This window comes from Hyperolius riggenbachi, chromosome 12, assembly GCF_040937935.1.
Source record: "Hyperolius riggenbachi isolate aHypRig1 chromosome 12, aHypRig1.pri, whole genome shotgun sequence".
Classification (NCBI taxonomy): Eukaryota; Metazoa; Chordata; class Amphibia; order Anura; family Hyperoliidae; genus Hyperolius; species Hyperolius riggenbachi.
This window is the reverse complement of record NC_090657.1, coordinates 150,421,705-150,433,320: the sequence shown is the minus strand read 5'-3', so window position 1 is coordinate 150,433,320 and position 11,616 is coordinate 150,421,705. Positions and strand designations below refer to the sequence as shown.

General features: G+C 40.9%; 1 protein-coding gene across 15 annotated transcripts in view; it reads left to right on the top strand.

Annotated features, from left to right (window-relative positions):
• The window catches only part of ZNF385C (zinc finger protein 385C), a 526,232-nt gene that overhangs the window by 425,191 nt on the left and 89,425 nt on the right, over positions 1-11,616 (top strand). The gene's annotated exons all lie outside the window — the stretch shown is intronic.

Below are 11,616 nucleotides of genomic sequence, written 5' to 3'. Positions count from 1 at the left end.
CTGCTGGGAGGAAAGTTAAGAATTATGTCTGTGTCACTTCTAGAAGCAATATGATATGAAGCTAAGACTTTAGGTGCTACTAAGGTTATCACAGTCTGGAGACCATTGTAGAACGTAAGTTACCCTTCAAATATGGTTCAGATTTATTGAAAATTGGCTGCAGCAAGCTATGTTGAAATTTTAGTGAATTACAGCTTGTGCCATTAAAGTCTCCTTTATTCACCAGCAGTGAGTTGTTGTTTTTTTATTATGCAAAATTCAAAAGCACAACAGAAATAAAAAGACAGCAATACAATCAGGATATTGCATATAAAATATAGATTGCTTATAAAGAGCAATAACAGTAGGTCAAGTAAGAAAAGAGCACAGAAGAAAATAGACACAATGTAGAAAACATCTCTTATAACCCACCAGATCAGAATAACATCATGAACATGTAGGATCACTGAGGAATATGGGATGTTGCCTAATCGGGCCATGTGTCCCAGAATCTATCAAAGTGAGATTTTTTTTAATGCATAAATGAACTTACAAACATGAATTCAGATAATCCTCTGGCCCTCTGTGACCAAGAAGATGGTGATGTTGTGGTTTTATTAAAAGTTATCCCGGTACATCCAGCATTAGGCTTTGCTGAATGCGAGAGTTGAGGGACTATACAACCATGTGACTAAATAAGGACTGTAGGGTGAGGAAATCAGTTCATCTGGACAAACAGACCATTAATTAAATTAGAAGCCGCCATAGACCACAATGTAAATTTGCAGCTATGTCGGCACCGACTGAGTAAATTGGTTGCTGGGGCTCAGCTATAATTCAGCCAATTTCCAGCTCCTGATGCAGTAGGATGCAGTCATGCATAATCATTACTGGGGTTTAGCTATTATGTAGCCAAACTCCATATACCAGCAATCACTTAACAGGTGCAAGAGTTCGGCTATTATATACCTGAACACTGTATGGCTGCGGCGCAGGTATAGCTCACTACCACTACCGGCTATGTTGGAACATTATCAGCATTGGTGCTTTGCTATGCAGGTTAGTGTTGGACATAGATGGTGGGGTTTCATGTTAGGCATAGGTAGGATTGATTATTGTTAGGTGTAGGTATGGGGGAGGTTAGTGTTGGGAGGAGGTGGTGGTGGGGGGGAACAGGGTTAGTACGTGGCGTGTACAAGGTGAAGGTCAAGGAAACCGATATGGCATTAGTAATATTTAAACTATCAACTAGCAGGTGCTATTATTACATGTACGCATAGTGAGAACTAGTATTGGTCATTCTGCCATTATGCTAGGCAATAAAGACAGTCTGATGGAGGGGAAAGGTTCTTTTTTCCCATCTGTGTCATGTTTTTGTGACTGTGTACTTTGGATCTGTAATCTATGCCCCTTATCAGTTCGATGCATACAGAATTTACAACAAAAACCGGACTCCACATTGTAACAGGTTATACAAATGGGTAAAGCAATTTGATGCTTTAGGTCTCAAAAAATACCATAAGTATGGGTCTACTCCATGAGATTCAGCTTGTTAAATCAATGGCCATGAGTAATGCAGAGAATGTAAATCAAGATGCAGGGTAATTTCTGATGGAGATGAGACTTTTGTCCTTGACATGTTTGGGGGCTTTGCGAGAAGTGGAAAACATTTTTGGCCTATTTTTGCAAACTTATCCCCCATGTCATATGAACCATGTGGGCTGGTACTATACAGGTGGCGGAGCACCACGCTTTCTAACTCATCCATTCTGGCAATACCAGCCAGGCTACATTTTGTTTTTATTTGATTAAAAAAGTTGTTTTTTGGGGGTTTTTTTCAAAGTGCAAAAATCACTATTCTGAAATCTTAGTATGTCTTACTTTCTGGGTAAAGTAGATAAAGTTTTTCATTCATCTGACCTCATTTTTGCCCAGAAGTATCACATCCCCCCCTCCCCCACACCCATTACAACCTTTATACTTATACTGGTTCAACACCAGTGTATGAAGAGCGTATTTTATCTGACACACTTTTATTTATACACATAGTTATGCAAGAACATTAGAACTATATTAGTACTATACAATGTTTTGAATAGGATTGTGTTTTGTCTGTTTGTTTTCAAATAATGATAATAAAAGAGATGCTTCACTCAGCAAATTTGAGTGGTGTGTTTAGCCTGTGGATGTCATTCACTTTCATGGTGGTTCAGTCAATTAGGATCTTGGTCGACTGTATATGTACTTTTTGGGCATATATTTGTACAAACACTAACAGTGCGCATGGTGCTGATTTACTAAGATTGGAAAACATTGGAAACACTGACAAACAGAAAAACAGGGCAATTTCTGGCTATTTTTATGAAATGATGTTGATTCTCAAAATAAAAGTCTATAAAGGATACAGAAATCATGGACCCAAGGTCACTGGATGTGCAACACATGCCCTTCCTATAACCGTTGGGTTTGTAACTACTGTATAAAGACATTATACCTTTTATGTACAACCTGTGGCTTTTCAGGTCAGAAAATTGTCCTGGAAATACACCATAAAGCACGATGTGCGAAGGATAGGTCTGTTGTAGACCCCCTGCAGATGTCACCCTAAGCATCTGACTGGTTTGCCTATGCCTAAAAACAGCCCTGTTGGAGAACCCAAGTAATCCAGCAAACCTGGAATATTTTTTATTATTATGTCTGCCATAACATGGCAAGAGTTTACAACTCTTATCACTTCAGACCATAGTGAAGGTGTTTAAAGATTTGTGAAATATTATTAGTGTGCATTTGCAGTTATTTCTGTATACCCACAGTAAATTTATTTTTGTAAAAAGTGTAAGGCTGTGCTAGGCTTATTTAAAGCAAACCCAAGCAGAAACTAATGGAAACAATAAAATACTTACCTATGAGGGAAGCATATGGATCCTCCAAAGGTTTCCCGTGTCCACCTTTAGACCACCTTGCATCCACAGCTGTGCTTATTGCGCAGCCACGGCCACGGTACTCCACAGCGACAAGCGCGACCACGATAATATATCCGACAAGCTCTTATCGGATATGTTCCAGGGTTCATGAGCTGCAATGGTGGGGCCCAAGAGGAGATGAGAAGCATCTCGAGGATGCGGAGGCTTTCCTCTTCATAGATCAGTACAGGTAGTCCCCGGTTAATGAATGAGATAGGGACTGTAGGTCTATTCTTAACCTCAATCTGCCAATAGGTCAAAACACTGTGCCATCTCTGTCCCCTGTATCTCCTCTATACCCCCCTGTCCCCATTGTGTCACGTCTGTCCCCCAGTGCCCTAAGTGTACTGCAGCAAAATGTATTTTACTTGTTTAAAAAACATTTTTTTCTTTGAATCTTTTAAAATTGTTTTCCTTTAAAAACTACAAGGTCTTTGTTTTTTTCTGTTCCCACAGAATCAAAGTTCACATTGTTAGGACATGTTAGGACATTTGTATTGGCAGATTGCTCGTAAGTCGGGTGTTTGTAAGTCAGGCCAACTGTAAGTGGTATAACTGGAGAGATGCAGGCATGGCTTATGCCATGGGTACTACAGCACCGGGGCACCAAGCCTGCCCCCGTACTGCACCACACCACTACTGCTATTTCCCAGTCTGGGTCCTCTCACTGCCTCCACCACTAGTTAGACACCAGATCACTGGTGACCGGAGTGAGAGAGGGCACATTCTACCTGCGGACTCGGACTGCTTCACATGCGGAAGTGATGCCATTGGTCACTTCCTGCATGTAAAGTACACTGGGCAGGTTGCATGCGCCCTCTCTCTCTCTCTCTCTACCTCCCCCACCCCAGTCAACTCTGACCTGAGATCTGACTAATGGCAGAGAGGCAACCAGCCCTCCCTCAGCTAGCACCCAGCCCTTCCAATTACCCAGCCTGCACCCAGATCTCCCACCCACCCCAGCCTGCACCCAGCCCTTCCAATTACCCAGCCTGCACCCAGATCTCCCACCCACCCCAGCCTGCACTCAGCCCTCCCACCCACCCCAGCCTGCACTCAGCCCTCCCACCCACCCCAGCCTGCACTCAGCCCTCCCACCCACCCCAGTCTGCACTCAGCCCTCCCACCCACCCCAGTCTGCACTCAGCCCTCCCAACCACCCTTGGCTACTTAATTATTTTATCTGGATGATTGTCTGTTTATTAAAGCAAACCTAAAGTGAAAATAGACTGATTAAATAAACAGTTGTATCTATAGTCCTACTCTGAAACAGGACTTTTCTAGAATCTCATGGTTTTATTTTGTATTTAAAGGTGAACATCTAGGTTTGAAAAGTTTTTAAAGGCTTAGGTACATGAGATTTTCATTGTTGTTTGGCTCCTACACCTCTAATTACTTATTAGTGAGAGTTTCCATGCTTTCAAACTACAGAGAAACTGTAATTTAGAGCCCTGTATTGTTAATCCTTACATCATGTTATAGGTCACTTCAGGTACCCTTTGAGTACCCTGGTTCTACATAGTATTTATCATTGGGACTTTACATGCATGTTTATCTCATCATGTTACATGTAATTTCAGATACTGAACACTTCTGTCTTTATGGAGAGGTTTCAGCTTTTTGGGCAGGAACTGTGTAGTTTGTCTTTATGTTCTTGCTAATGCAAGCAAATGTAACACAATCTGTATTCTGTATGAAGGTTAATATAGCAAGCAATGGGTTTTCTCTTGTGGACATCGTCCCTTTTTGTTCTGGGGCATTTATGCTTTAATTGCATGAGACATTCTATATGGAGTATAGCAGATTCAAAGTGATTTGTGATCATTGTTATTACCTTTGTCTGCTTTTTTTTTACACAAATCTCCTTTGTTGATGGGATTTGTGCCTTGGTGTGCTTAGTGTTGCCACCTGGTTGCTCTTTTAACCCGTCAGTGAAGTACAATTGCCAGTTGTCTAGCTCAACTAATTCTTTCCTGTCAGTTAATGGCTGTTGCTACTGTTAAAATCATTAGACCCCTATGGAGATCTTGTGTGTAGAGAGAGCTCCTTTTTTGTGACTGCTCCAGGAGCATGTTATTAAATAGAGTTCATGTGTGGTCATGTGCTGAAAATTAGAATCACACTTTGGGGTGTATGCACTAAACGGCATTAAGCAGAATAATGTGTGCAAAGCCTTACCGCACTAAAGCAGAATGCAATACATTACATGCAATACATTACGCACTACTCATCGTGTGCAAGACTTTACACATGTAATTCTGCTTAAAGGGGCACTATGGTGAAAAAATTTAAAATGTAAAATATGTGCAAACACAAACAAGTAAGAAGTGTTTTTTCCAGAGTAAAATGAGACATAAATTACTTTTCTCCTATGTTGCTGTCACTTACAGTAGGTAGTAGAAATCTGACAGAAGTGACACATTTTGGACCATTCCATCTCTTCATAGGGGATTCTCAGCATGGCTTTTATTCTTTAGAAAGATATTCCCTAAAAGGTTTTAAACAATGATGCTAGCCAGCCTCCCTGCTCGCTACACAGTTTTTTGGCAGTTGGACAAAGCAACTGCCATTCACTAAGTGCTTTTGAAAATAAATCCCTGAGAATCCCCCATGAAGAGATGGACTAGTCCAAAACCTGTCGCTTCTGTCAGATTTCTCCTACCTGCTGTAAGTGACAGCAACATAGGAGAAAAGTAATTTATGGCTCATTTTACTCTAGAAAGAATGTACTTCTTATTTGTATATGTTTACACATATTTTAAATTTTACAATTTTTTGCCATAGTGCCCCTTTAACATAGTTTAGCCCTCGCCCTTTGTTAGGATAGCTCAGAGAATAATACTGTATGATCAGTAAATGTAGTTCTGTGTTTCATCCCCTTCAGTAACACATAAATCCAATATATCAGACGGGTATTTATTAGTACAGCACAGCTACATTTATCAGAGTCCTCTAGTTTGAATCACAAATGTATCCATAAAAGCCACACTCAAGGTGACCTTGATATGGGTTTGAAGAAAAGCAAGAGTAAGGCTTCATAACAGGCATACTTAATAACCCATCTCTATTCCTTTTATTAAATGGCTAAAATGGGCCTCCACCATGTTCCCATTGATCCCATTGTGTGTGCACTTCTGTGTTGGTATGCCACACTAATGCCAGCCACACTAATATAATGGAATCCAAAGCATGCTCACGCAGGATAGTAGCAAGCCAGGACATTTTGCCTCAGCATTGTTTGGATTCTTGAATCCCAATACATGGTTAAATAGTAGTCTCCATGCTGGTGAGTAGGTGAAGAAGTTTTGGGGGTAGGAAAGCAAGGGAAGGTTAGAGTTAGCAGGTCCAGGTTTTAGGATCTCAAGATTTCTGGGGGAAAGGTTATTGTCAGGCTAGGTTTATTGGTTTCGGCTATAAAAAAAATATACTAGATAAAAAGGTGGTTAATACTAGTTTAGAGTGATAATTCAGCATAGTGGTTAGAGCTCGACATGTGGAAAAGGTTAAATCTGACATCAGGCAGGGAGGAGGTTACATTTATTTACCAAGTTAATGTCAATAATATCCACAGCGCTAGATTCACAGAATCTTGCCAGGAGTGGTTCTTTCTGCAGTCACCAAGTGCTCAACCAACAACAGCACATGCATGGTGATCACCATCAAAAATCAAGGAAAATACTTAGAAGATTATTTTAAAGCACAACATCTCTTATGACAGGGACCCTTTAAGAATATCAGGCATATCATGCACATACAGAGCACACATAGAAATTCTCATAGAGTGATAGACAGGTCTCCAATTCCTGACCGGTTTTGGTGTTCCGCCGTCGTCAGGGGTGCGATTCTCAGGTTAATGCCAGGACATCTGGGTTGGGTTGTATCAAGGGGTTTCAGTACCGGTTAGGCACTGCAGAAACAGGGAGAGTAGGATTATTCACAGGACAGGCTTACACCAGCTAACTGAGTTGGGGAAGGGTCAGAGGAAATCTTGACTCCCAATACCTGTCACCCAGTTACTGGGCACCAAAACGACTTGCACGTGGTTGTGTGAGGGAAACCCGAGTTCAGAATATATAAGGATATGGTCAGTCATGCCAGAGAGGAGGATGGGAGGGTCACAGTAGACGTGTCCACCGGTTCCGCGGCAGTCATGTTGCTTTCTCAAGGCAGGAAAATCCCACACTCTTCCAACGACCATATCGGGTGACGTATATACCCTCCTATATGCTTACCCATTGGTACTGTCCAGCATCGTAGCACTTTAGTAAATTAAATTGGCACAATTGATATTTAAAATTTGTACCTTGTATTTATTTATTGCTGTTGTACACATTAATTGATTCATTACCCATGGGGTTGTCTTCACCAGGTTTTTGCACTCAGTATTTGCACTATTACTTTAGCACCAAGCACTTTACATACAGTGAATTTTCTGAAACCGGCTTCATCTATATTGTGTGCTCAGTCCCAAATGACACAGATACAGTATATACTTATAAACACCCTACCTCACACTAATTACTACCTAATTTATGAATTTAGTGGGCCTGTTGCAATGGCCTCTACATCCATGATTATGCCTTTTCATTTATAACAAAATGCACTAGCACACTCATACTGATAGGATTCCTTAACTACATGAAGTACACAACATATACAGGATCTTCTCAAAAAATTAGCATATTGTGATGAAGTTCATTATTTTCTGTAATGTAATGATAAACATTAGACTTTCATATATTTTAGATTCATTATACACAACTGAAGTAGTTCAAGCCTTTTATTGTTTTAATATTGATGATTTTAGCATACAGCTCATGAAAACCCAAATTTCCTATCTCAAAAAATTTGCATATTTCATCCGACCAATAAAAGAAAAGTGTTTTTAAAACACAAAGTCAACCTTCAAATAATTATGTTCAGTTATGCACTCAATACTTGGTTGGGAATCCTTTTGCAGAAATGACTGCTTCAATGCGGCGTGACATGAAGGCAATCAGCCTGTGGCACTGCTCAGGTGTTATGGAGGCCCAGGATGCTTCGATAGCGGCCTTAAGCTCATCCAGAGTGTTGGGTCTTGCGTCTCTCAACTTTCTCTTCACAATATCTCACAGATTCTCTATGGGGTTCAGGTCAGGAGAGTTGGCAGGCCAGTTGAGCACAGTAATACCATGGTCAGTAAACCATTTACCAGTGGTTTTGGCACTGTGAGCAGGTGCCAGGTCGTGCTGAAAAATGAAATCTTCATCTCCATAAAGCTTTTCAGCAGATGGAAGCATGAACCCACTTTTGAACCAGAAACAGTGGCAGAGGCGCCTGACCTGAGCTACAGAGAAGCAGCACTGGACTGTTGCTCAGTGGTCCAAAGTAATTTTTTCGGATGAAAGCAACTTTTACATGTCATTCCGAAATCAAGGTGCCAAAGTCTGGAGGAAGACTGGGGAGAGGAAAATGCACCACATTTATTCAGCTTATTTGACAAGATGCAGCCAGTGCCTTGGTTTATGTGGATGCCATTGGCTGGTGTCCCCATGTATGTCTATTATTGTACCACTGTATGTTACTGTACTGCACCATACTATCTGTTACTGTACCACTGTATGTTACTGTACTACCAACGACCCTGTAGTGTCAAAACCAATTTCTGGTACAACCCCCATTGTGCTTAGCGAAATAAACCTGATTCTGTATCTCCACACTGTTCCTCTGCCTCTTATGACACCGTGGAAAAAGCAAGCACTTGAGAGAGCTTAGCGTCATCCGAAGCTCTTCACTGAAGAGTCAGATGATCAGAATACAGAGCACGACTAATTGCAAGTGTCCTCCAGGTTAAACCTGTGAGAAATGAACACGCCAGCAATACGGGTTTCTTTCATTCAAAAATGTAGTGAATAAAGAAATGTATATTGATAATAGGCGGTTGTTTTTATCTTTTCGCACATTTCTTTATTATGATTTGCATGTTTGAAGGCAGAATAAGTCATAATCATAGAATACATTCTCTCTGAACGACCTTCCCAGCCGTTGTGCTTGTGTTGTGTGGAATGGCAAGAGTCTTCGTTTTCTGCAGTAGTCATGTTGTGCCTACAGCGGTGTGGACAATTGTCACTCATGTTCTGTTAACCCCCAGCTCAGACACAGTGCTTGTATGCATTTAATAGAACATTGTTTCACATGAATTATGCATAAAGGGTCCTGTAAGAAAAACATTGCTGTTGTTACAGAATGCAAGAGGAAGGGGCCTGCTACACCCTTCTATAGCTCCTCATTTCCTCCTTAGCAATCTCCATCTGCATGCATAGTCCATCCTCACACAAGCCTGATATTCAGATCGCATATCAATTCGATATAGACGAAAGCTAGCATACACACATATGCAACTTTTTTTAAATTGCAGATCAGATTTTCTTTTTATAAACAATTTATTTATTTTTTTCAACAAAAATTACAGTTAAACAGACAACACAACCCAATGGCCTCCCCCTGAGCCAGCCAGCCCTCACCCCCAGCTGAAATGACATGCAGCATAAATAGCAGCAGAATCGGTTCATATAAAATACAGAGTGTACAGCTAGCAATCAGATATCTACTGTATATGGAACACAAACAGCCATCTTTTCCAGAGCTTATACAATTTTTTGACCGACCCTCTACCTTCATAAATATTGTTGTATATAGGCAGATCCAGATTTACATTAGACTTAAGATCCGTAACTCTCGGGGCTACCGGGTCCTTCCAGGCCAAAGCTATGGCCCTTCTGGCATAAAAAAAGGAGCAATTTGGCTAGAAAAAACTTTTATACGCTAAGTGTCGTGCCAGCAAAGTGACTGAGAAGAATAGCCTCAGCTGTATATGGGATCTGAGCATCAATAATGTCTGCCAGAAGGTCATAAACCTGGACTCAAAATGGGCGGAGCGCCCGACAATCCCAGAACACATGAAAAAAAAAAAACAGCACTGCATCTCCAACATGCATCAGGTGCATCCAGTCTCATCTTGAATAGCCTATGAAGGGTCAGGTAGATTCTATATAGGTATTTTAGGGCGCTAAGTCAATAACGGGCAGCAGTAGGACTTTTTAGAACAATAGAGTTGTGTCGTGATACCTGCGAGTCTTGTGTGCATCAGCATCAGATGCTTCATTGCATTAGAGTGAAGTGCCAAGTTGCCTACGTACTGAATTGGAACTGAGTAGCATATGCATGGCGTAACTGGAGATACTGAAAGTACATGGAATTAGGGAGGGAGTACTGGGCTCTGAGTGCATTAAAAGATAAGAGTCCATCATCCACCACTATGCCCTTGTTTGCCCATATAGAGCACCGCTAGCGACATGCTCCAGACCTGCTTCCAATCGAGCATCACAGCGCAATTAATAGGTGTACAACTGGCCTAAATGGTAGTGGTCATTTCTCATTTGGTCTCTGTAAACGTCAGCTGTCAATCAATAGCAGTGGGCAGTTAGGACCTGATCACCAAAGGTTGCAGTGCGGTGTGCTCTGATGAATTCAGGACTTCCTCATACCACCCTGGCGAGTTGCAGACTTCTGTCTGCTAGTAACATTAAAGGTGGCCACACACCATACAATTTTTTTTAAATATCTGTTCAATTCAAGAATAGCAATCATTTTTTCTGACTGATTGTAACAATTCAAAAATCTGACCAATGTACGACACACCTATGTTCAATTTATCCCCAATCATGAATAAAATAATTTAAAGCTCAGAAAAAATTTATTGGAACTGTACATCAAGTAATTGACAATCCATCACACAATATACAATTCTTGATAAAGTTGGTCTGAAATTTCCAACATGTCCAATCACCAAAAATCGAAAAAAAAATGGGAAATTCGATCGGATTTATCGATCGAAAACAAAGAAAAGCTCTCGATTTTTCGGGACAACCAATCGAAATTATCGAATTGGTGAAAAATTGGATCTTTTAATTTAATGGTGTGTCGCCACGTTTAGTGTTATAAAAAAAATCAAGCCACCAGTCTTTTCTCTTGTAGTGTGAGCCTGAACAAGTGGCAGGTAAGCAAATCGTTTTAGCTATGGCTTGGTCTGCTGAAAAAATATATGTTAACACTGACAGTCCTACATGTACATTAAACATAATATTAATCTGGTTTTATATTGTGTAAATAAACATTTTCTCTGTGTTTTCTTATCTGTTAGAGGAAAGCAACTGAGTGCGATAAGAACCAGTGAGGTAATGGAAAAGTCTGTTTCTAAGTGACACGCTCTGACACAGTTTATTAGTGGATGGACAGTGTATATTAGGAGTGACATCTCAGGAGTGTAGCCACACAAAGCTAAACTCTCCTGGATAACAAATACTGACTTTAGCCCACTGTGGGACCGATCCAATTCACTTTTTCTCTTACATTTTTAACCTGGGAGATAATGTTTCACCTACTGTTTAAAAAAACTTTTAACTACCCTGCAATAAAAAAAAAAGATCACAAAGTAGATGATAAAGTACTGCATACACATGCCGGATTCCTATAAACGACGGGTCGTCAGACCCGCCCACGGGGCGGCCGTTCTGCCGACAGTTTCCCCGTGTGTACAGTCTGTCTGCAGGCTGATAAGGCTGGTTTTGACAGATCTGCCGAGCGGACCCCTATACCTTCCTTGTGGTTCTGTGTCACCCCGAGCTGCTTGGTT